The sequence below is a fragment of the Heloderma suspectum genome, chromosome 3 (assembly GCF_057233095.1).
Source record: "Heloderma suspectum isolate Gila_16-S chromosome 3, 16-S_ref, whole genome shotgun sequence".
In the NCBI taxonomy this organism is placed as follows: Eukaryota; Metazoa; Chordata; class Lepidosauria; order Squamata; family Helodermatidae; genus Heloderma; species Heloderma suspectum.
Window position 1 is genome coordinate 175290554 of NC_139460.1, and position 9875 is coordinate 175300428.

Genomic DNA, 9875 nt, shown 5'->3' on the forward strand with positions numbered 1-9875 from the left:
ATCCCTTGTATAACCCATGCTCTGTTTTAAGGTTATGCAAGGGTTGTTTAACACTCACATAACTCATGCTCTCTGGGTTCACATGACATGCAACCTAGCACCCGTGGGCGCTGCGGCTCATCATGGGTTAAATAGCCTGGTCACTATCATCTGGCTCATGATAATGAGACAGGAAAAATGCCAAGCAATAAGGGGATTTCTGGGTTAAAGGTAGCACTCTCTTTTTTCAAAATGGCACTCCTCTCTGCTGTGATATCTGCACATCCTCATATAAATCTGTATGAGTAAATCCCTTACACCCAGTGAAAGAATAAGGGAATGATGGGCCCTTAAGTTACCAAAGCTTTGTGATCAGCAAAAATAAAATTCAGGCCAAGAAATCTGCCAGAATTGTGATACCAAGGTAGACCAAGACAAGGAGATCTTCATTGGCCACTTGAACAGAAGGCTGAAGTTCAGTCTGAACTGAACATGAAGGTGTGTCGAAACTATCTCTTGGGTGTGAAGGCACTGAAAATTAAGGCAGCCTTATGAGTTAGTCAGCTGGTTGTCTCCAGTCTCAGCAGTGACTTTGGCCTTGGTAAGTGTTCTGCCAGGATCAGAATGGCAGCAGTTGTCTGGATGCCAGCAGTGAGAATGTATTTCAGAATTTTTCTCCACAGACATGTAACTAGACTGTATTCCAAGCACAAATCAATTGAGCCTTTTCCCATTCTTATATAAAATAACCATTTGTGAATTGACATAGCCTTACACTGGTTTTGTGAGGTGGTTGTTTTTAGAATAATGTTATGTTACAAGCTGATTTTCTTTTATGCTACCTACTTGGTTTATTGGGGATTCGGGCATAACTCCAAACCATGGTTTGGCATTAATGTGCCTTTTCCTGAACTTTGGGCTCATACACTTGGTACTGCAGTGCAGAATTAAATATGCTGTACTGGCCACTGAAAAAATTAATTGCTCAGTTCTGCAGTTACAGTGGCTGGGTAGCCAGCCAGATGGGCGGCTAATAAATCAAATAAATATATTCACTCCTTCCTCACTTTGCACACAGTAACTCCCTCCTTTCCTCATTTGTTCAAATGAGCAAACTATAATTTGCACTTGGCGTACAAACCAGGATTGAAAACCAGAGGTTGATTCTGGTTTGCAGGGCACAAACCATAGTCTGCCAGGAGGTAGTGGGGTGTGTTAGCCTAAAGGACCAGCTAGATCTATTTAAATAATACTAAACAATGGTTGGCATAATTTCTGTGTATTTGCATACAGGAACTGACCCTGCTATTAGGTAGACTGAAGCAGCTGCCTGAGAGAGCAGTTGCTGGGCCTCATTAAGGGATGACAAATGATCAATTATTTGATTTATTTTTCTTTTTTTACTGGGGAAGGAGAACCATTTGGATTTTATTCTTCAAAATCTCTTGGCCAGCCTGCATACATGGGCAATTTGTTTTAACCACCCAACAGTTTCTATTCAGTTTCCAAGGTAACATGTATTTTCTGTGATCCAGGTTAAAGTAAATCCAGATTTGGCAATTAAAAATAACACACACCATTAATTGCAGATTTAAGGGATAAAGTTAAGACAATTTAAATATAACCCCCCCCCCCCAACTGCAGAACTGCGCAATTAATTTCTTCAGTGGCCAGTACAGCACATTTAATTCTGCACTGCAGTACAAAGTTGTAAACAGAAGGCAGCTATTTTATAGGAAGTCCATGAATTAGATATATAGTAATTAAGGATGCAATCCTATTCTGAAGATCCACTAGCTGAGGAGCTATAGGATTCGGCAGAAGCCCCACTACACTGGTGAAACACTAGATATGCTGCTGCCATGCTAGAACTCCCCGGATATGCCAGCAAATGTCAAAAACAGGGTGGAACAGGGGAGGAGCGTACTCATGTCAAATCCTATATCCCTTCAATCCGCAGCCATACCTTGTCAATGGCACAACTCTACACCAGCCCTGGACCTGGCACAGAGCATAGGATATGGTGTTGCTCAGTGCTTAATCACAGCATGCCACCACCAGTATACAAGTCCCACACAGGGAGAACATAAATCAGATGACAGAATATGTGGCTATACCGCTCTGGCTTCCTGTTGCACACAAGGGGGATCTCTGGTGATGGGATATTAGTATGCATCCAGGTCCAGGGACTATGTGCTCCAGCTGCTGAATATTTCTCATTGTTCTCTGTCTCCCCTTGATCTCCACAGGCCTGTCTCCCACGGATACAGGATCCACCCCATGCCCCATTCCAAGCAGATTATGAGGGAGGCCCGCCCTATGACTAACAGCAGTGACCAGGGTGCTCCTGGCTGTTCCTTCACTGGGTTGGTAACCTCTTTGCTCCAGGCAGCCCCTTTCACCCTTGCACGTTCCATGATAGACTCCTACGCAGCAAGAGAAGCCATGCCTGCCGTGGAGCAGGTGCTGTAAGGGACACTGCCCCTGCTACCCTGCGGTCCGTCAAGCCACTGTCCAAGGCACAAGGGCCCGCCTGGGGTGACTGGTTAGCAAACCTGTATATGTGTCTTTCCATGTTTGCATCTCTTCCATCCCAAATGCAGTTTGGTAAAGGTGTTGACATGTCTTTGTTGCTCGGGAGGAGCAGATAGGATTTCCTTTCCCACACCCTCATAAGACCTAGCTTCGGTTGGCCTCAGGACGGACTGTAAGAGAGGCAGCCAGGGAGCCTAATGGTATTATGGGCAGTGGCCCCTCTTCTCTCTGCTCACTCAGGTTCCCCTGGACCATGAGGGGGCAGGCCTCTCAGAGACCATGGCAGATGAATGCTGCCGCCAGGGTGTATGAGGCGGGGGGAGGCACAGGGTGGTCAGGTCTCCTACTTCACTGAAGACAGTCTTTTGTTTTGGAGATCTGGCAGAGCACACACCTCTGTTTGAAGAGGTGTCCTCTATTTGCAGTCTTGTTTAAAGTAGAAGAATCGTAGGAAGAGAGAACTGGGCCTTGAGGTTGCCCATCAGCAGTTAGTACCTGGACGGCAGACAAAGTGGGCACACAGGCCACCTAGTCAGTTTTTTCCAGTATGGTGATATGTACTGTATTTCTCTTTAAATTGTAGTAGTTATTTCTAAATTTGCACCTATACATACACATTTGCAAATGCAAATGTTATGCAAACTAGTGTCCTCTTTTGTGCTGATGCATTTCCTTTTTTGTAGGGCCAATACACAAGTGGCCACCCTAGCCAGGGTGCTACCCAGCAGGAGCCCTAGCTGTGTGGAACACTTTATGTTTCACACGCTGGATGCAAAACAGGGTGGTGGTGGTGTGTGAACTGGTCATATGGACTGCCAGGAGGAAGGCTTGGGCTGAAAGGGCAGGTTGGCCGATGCAGGAACCAAGCTATTGGTTCACACAGCACTCTTTGTGATTGGTTCAGCTGCTCTTGAATGTGGGACATTCCCCCCCGCCGCTCCTAATGTGGGACTGTAGCGTGGAATCAAACCAGAAAACTCCAGGAGGTGCTCCACACAGCTAGGGCTCTTCCTGTAGCCTTTGTACTCTTGGCATCTAGGGCTGGGTCTTGGGGCTGGGGACAGGGAGAGGAAGATGAATGCCATGTTTGCTTTCTCCTGCTGTGGCTAGGTGGTTAGGGAACTGCTTTGTGGTATTTGTAGTGTGAATTCAAGTCCCAGGGGCTCTTTCTCTTTTGCCCCAGACATTGCTAGTTTTTTTTTTGCCAAGCATAGAACAGATGAGTGAAGACCTTTTCCCCTTTCCCTGTGGTGATGCTCAAATCTCCTGCTTCCCAGCCACCTGTCCTATGCAGTGAGCGACTGGAGACCGCAGCTGCTGTCTCTGTGTGTTTGTGGCTGCCCTTGGATGTTCTGGCCATTGCCCTTGATTGCTTCATAAAATAAACGTTCCCATGGTCTCCTTCTCCCAGGAGAGCTGTGTGTGTTCTGTGCAGGCAGCCTGCCCAGAAAGCTAGGTGGGGTCTATGTTGTCTGGGCTCTCCTTCCTTCCCCTTGTGTGTGCTGTGCTCGTAAAACAGTCGTTGTGATGATGAGAAAAACATCCCTCCTGCTTGGAGGGCTATCTGGGGATTTGCAGTACCAGGGGTAGTTGCTGGCTGTCACTGGTGTGGGGATGCTGTAGTGTCATCTTGCATGGGGGGGGGTGATGTAGAGGGTGTTGCCGGAGGCAGAGCATGAGGTCATTGGCTGCTTCTGTGTTAGGCGGCAAGTGGGCATTCTCGCCAGCATAGACCCTGATGGTGGGCACTAGTGGTTACAGGGATGCTATGGACGTGCCTGTCATTCTTAGACCATTTTTGTATTTTGTGCGTTTCCCCCCTCCCTTTCTGGGCTGATTGGATAGTGGTTGGCATATCTCCAGAACCATCATAGTGTATTGTATTGGTCTGTAGGATTCACCATAGCAGCTCCAAAGATTTTGAGGCTGAGACATTTCCCACTTCTGCTCCTTGAAATCCTTGAAGCTGAGATTTCTAGAACCTTCTATGTGCAAGGGAAGACGTTGTACCTGAGCCATGATCTCTACCCCAAACTCACAACATGGTGTGGATGTGGGTCTTGTTTCATCACTTGTCACTAGTGATGTCTTGGATATGGGTGGATACCGTGAGACTTGAGCAATTTATTCCTTATAGCTGAAGCACTAGCTGTGGAGAGAACACAAGATTTCCTGTCCCCCCACCCCACTAGAAAGATAATTTGGACACTGAGAAAATGAGAGATAAAAATGTAATAAGTTAAATAAAAGTAATCCTTGAGGTAAGGAGTACACATGGTCCTTGGCTCTTATATAATTTTGTCTGTGGAAATTGCAGTACCCTGTTCAGTTTCTATCCGTTTATTAACATACTGAAATGCAAGCAGAGTTCACCTCCCTAAACAGTGTTGGAGCATTGACTGGGATTTCAGTAGGCCTCAAAGGGAACAAAACAGTCAAGGCTGCCAAAACTTGGTGTCAGGCAGCATGAGACAGGCGCATTGTCTCCCTAGCAACCATAGGAGGGGAGATTCTCTTGCTAGCAGAAGGCATCTGGAGAGCTATTAATGAATGCATCAGACCGCATGGGTCAGATGCTGTTTGTTTCTCTAGCAAGCAATTAAAAATCACAGGCTTTTGCTAACAGTGTCTTTAAAAATCAGCATGAAAGAAGAGAACAATAGGAACAAGTGGAGTTGTGCTAGTGGGCAGTCACAGTCAAAGTAATATTTAAAGCTTTGAAGTTTGTGTTAGAGTTACATGCCCACCAAAAATCTGTTTCAACACTGACTGGCATCAAAACCAATTCAAAATTCTTTCCAAGCTACTGAGAATACAGTTACTTCCTAGGATATAGAAAACACCTTGTTCACACCAAGAGGTTCTGCACACACACAGGGAATGGCTGCCTGGATTTTCTTTCTAGGGATAAGCCCCTCTGCTTTGTTGGCTGCTACTTCAGAGGGCACCAGGCCCTTGGGGTTACCACTGAAAGGGAGGAGTTGAAGACCTTTGCGCACACAGCGCTTTGGATCATAGATATTTCTTATCTTGTGCATGAGCAGAGATTGCTATGACAATAGGGCTTTTGGCAAAGCTTCAGATTGTACATTGGCACTGTGACTTTCCCTGCTCTCTAAGTAGTATCATTACAAGGTTTTTCTGCAGTGTTGGTTCTTGGCTATAAAACAGGAGAGAGGAACCTGTGGCCCTCCAGATGTTTTGGACTCAGTCAGTGTTGCCAATGGAGATGGATGATGGGAGTTGTAGTCCAACAGCATCTGGAGGGCCACAGGTTCCCAATCCCTGCTATAATGGGTAGGGGAGGGCAGTAGTTTTTAATGCCTGAGAGTACAGTGTTTGCATGCTGTGAAGTGTTTACGAAAGCAATGGAGGTAAGCTATGAAGTGCCTTTATTCTTCCCCATCCTGTTCCTGTAAAACAATTAAGCTGCTTGTTTAAAATGGCTAGTTGCTCCTAATGTTTTAATTTCCTGCTCTATAATAATTGCTGTACAATGAAGAGCCAGCACTCTTTTTCTGAGAGAGGTTACATTCTGGAAATGGGGCGGGGGGGCTATGCAAATCATTGTTGTGGAGGAGACTTTTCTAACACATCAAATTTCAGCCTTGACAGGCAGCATTTCATAGACTGGTGATTTCCATTCTATGTATAAACATTAGGCCACTTCCTGCTGCATACAGCATAATTTTGGGAGCTAAACCAGGAAATGCTTGAATAGCTGTCAACAGTAGTTTATCATCAGCAGAAAGAGAGCGGGTGTTTTTATAGCCAAGACATTAGTTATGCACCCAAACTGGATAACTAGGAACCATTTTTTTCTACAGGTTTTTAGCAAAAGCTTCTTTGGGTATCCCAACTGAAAATTCAGTTACTGTTTGGTTATTAATTGACATTTATTTAACGTAAGAAATGTGATTACTCTGTTGCTCAGGAGACAACTCCAAAAACTCTTTAACTGGAGCTCTCTTGGGATATTGTGGAATAACATTGAGCCTTTCAACCGTAAGTAATTTAAATGAATTCGACATCAGACCGCAGTTACATACTTTAGAAAAGCACACATATTCACCATGTTCAATAGTAACCTCAGTGTCTTAAATTGAAGAACGTAGGGAAAACCACTAAACCATTCAGGTATGACCTAAATCATATCCCTTATGAATATACAGTGGAGGTGAGGAATAGATTTCAGGGATTAGACCTGATAGACAGAGTGCCTGAGGAACTATGGATGGAGGTCCGTAACATTGTTCAGGAGGCAGCAACTCAATCCATCCCAAAGAAAAAGAAATGCAAGAAAGCAAAGTGGCTGTCTGATGAGGCTTTACAAGTAGCTGAGGAAAGAAGGGAAGCGAAAAGCAAGGCAGAAAGCGGAAGATATATCCAACTGAATGCAGAGTTCCAGAGAATAGCAAGGAGAGACAAGAAGGCCTTCTTAAATGAACAATGCAAAGAAATCGAGGAAAACAACAGAATGGGAAAGACTAGAGATCTCTTCAAGAAAATTGGAGATCTCAAGGGAACGTTTTGTGCAAAGACGGGCATGATAAAGGACAAAGAAGGCAGGGACCTAACAGAAGCAGATGAGATTAAGGTGGAAAAAATACACAGAAGAACTATACAGGAAAGATCTTCATGTCCCTGATAGCCATGATAGTGTGGTCACTGAACTTGAGCCGGACATCCTCGAGAGTGAAGTCAAGTGGGCCTTAGGAAGCATTAGTAACAACAAAGCTAGCGGAGATGACAGTATTCCAGCTGAGCTATTTCAAATCCTAAAAGATAATGCTGTTAAAGTGCTGCATTCAATATGCCAACCAATTTGGAACACTCAACAGTGGCCGCAAGGCTGGAAAAGGTCAGTTTACATTCCAATTCCAAAGAAGGGCAATGCCAAAGAGTGTTCAAACTACCGCACAATTGCGCTCATTTCACATGCCAGCAAGGTGCTGCTCAAAATCCTACAAGCTAGGCTTCAGCAGTATGTGAACCGAGAACTACTGGAAGTACAAGCTGGGTTTCGAAGAGGCAGAGGAACTAGAGATCAAATCGCCAAAGTTCGCTGCATCATGGAGAAAGCAAGAGAATTCCAGAAAAATGTCTATTTCTGCTTCATTGACTACGCTAAAGCCTTTGATTGTGTGGATCACAACAAACTGTGGCAAATTCTTAAAGTGATGGGAGTACCAGACCACCTTACCTGTCTCCTGAGAAACCTGTACAAGGGTCAAGAAGCAACAGTAAGAACCAGACATGGAACAACCGAGTGGTTCAAAATTGGGAAAGGAGTACGACAAGGCTGCATATTGTCACCCTGCTTATTTAACTTATATGCAGAGTACATCATGAGAAATGCCGGGTTGGATGAATCAGAGGTCGGAATTAAGATTGCCGGGAGAATTATCAACAACCTCCGATATGCAGACGATACCACCCTAATGGCAGAAAGCGAAGAGGATCTAAAGAGCCTCTTGTTGAGGGTGAAAGAGGAGAGTGCCAAAGCTGTTTTGAAACTCAACATTAAGAAAACTAAGATCATGGCATCTGGCCCCATCACTTCCTGGCATATAGAAGGGGAAGAAATGGAAGCAGTGACAGATTTTACTTTCTTGGGCTCCAAGATCACCGCAGACGGTGACTGTAGCCATGAAATTAAAAGACGCTTGCTCCTTGGGAGGAAAGCTATGGCAAACCTAGACAGCATAGTAAGAAGCAGAGACATCACCTTGCCGACAAAGGTCCGTCTAATCAAAGCTATGGTTTTCCCAGTAGTAATGTATGGCTGTGAGAGCTGGACTATAAGGAAGGCTGAGCGCCGAAGAATTGATGCTTTCGAACTGTGGTGCTGGAGAAGACTCTTACGAGTTCCCTGGACTGCGAGGAGGTCAAATCAGTCAATCCTAAAGGAAATCAACCCTGAGTGCTCATTGGAAGGACAGATACTGAAGCTGAAGCTCAAATATTTTGGCCACCTAATGCGAAGAGAAAACTCTCTGGAAAAGACCTTGATGCTGGGAAAGACTAAAGGCAAAAGGAGAAGGGGACGGCAGAGGATGAGATGGCTAGATAGCATCACCGATGCAATGAATATGAACTTGAGCACGCTCCGGGAGACAGCGCAGGACAGGAAGGCCTGGCGTGCTATGGTCCATGGGGTCACGAAGAGTCGGACACGACTGAACAACAACAACAATGAACCCTCCTCATCTAGAGGGGAGGTAAACAAAGAGCAACAGAAGTGAGGTGGAAAAGGAGGCCCACTAGGGTTCTCAGGGTCAGTGGTATTGGGGGGCTGTATTGTGGGCAGTGGCAGGTGCTGACCCCTAGCACTGGCCTAGATCCAAGTTCTTACAGGTCTAACATTCCAAAAGCTGATAAGATTCCCAGATAACAGCCAATGTTGTCCTCTCCTTAGTTCCTGCTGAAGCATCAATAATCATCCTGGGCTATTACTAACCAATCTGCTTTACAAAAGATGGCCTGTAAATAGTCTGTGTGCCCTCTTTTTCTTTTTAGGGTGGGCCCACTGAGGGGACAACTCACAACAATTGGCCAAATTCAGCTAGGAAGACAAAACCACTCCATGGGTTTATCAGACCAGTTCGTTGGCTTTCATCTATTTGACCTGGATAACCTGCATGTTTTCGTTGATGGATTCTCTTGTTGAAGGCGAGGTATTTGTAGGACTCTATTTCTGTTCGGCTACAATGCGTCTGTTAGCAGACTGGCAGTTATCTGCACTTGTAATATACAAATTTCAGTATCAGGTTAAACACAGCTCACTCCACTGGAAACAGCCTAAGGGTGCGATCCTGTGCATGCTTAGACGGAAAAGCCCTACCATTCCCAGTGTGCCCCAGCCAGGTATGCTGGGAGTTGTGGGTTTTCCCCCCGTCTAGACATGCATAGGATTGCAGCCTTAACGGCTTGGGACCTGGGTATTTGAAGGGCCACCTTCCTGCCCCCACCCCAGGTGACTAGAAAGGCCTTATCAGTGGTGGCATTCCATTTAAGGAGTTAAGGATATTAGCTGTTTAAATTATATCGTTTTAATGTTTTAATAATTTTTTGTGTTTTTAGTTTTAAATTGTTGTACACTGCCTTGATGCTTTTTTGCAAATAAGATGGAATAAAATAATAATAATGCCTAATATTTCGTTTAGGTGCCAAATTAGTGTTTATTTACCAAGGCTTTTAATGGCTAATGTGTGATCTGTTTCTGCCATTTTACTACTTTTATGGGCCATTTTTATTTGTTTAGTGCTTGTGTGCTGCTGCTGTTTTCCTTGTCTGTTTTATGACTGTGTTAATAGGCTTGAAGGGTATTTTTGTGATTTAATGTTTTAATTTATTTTTAT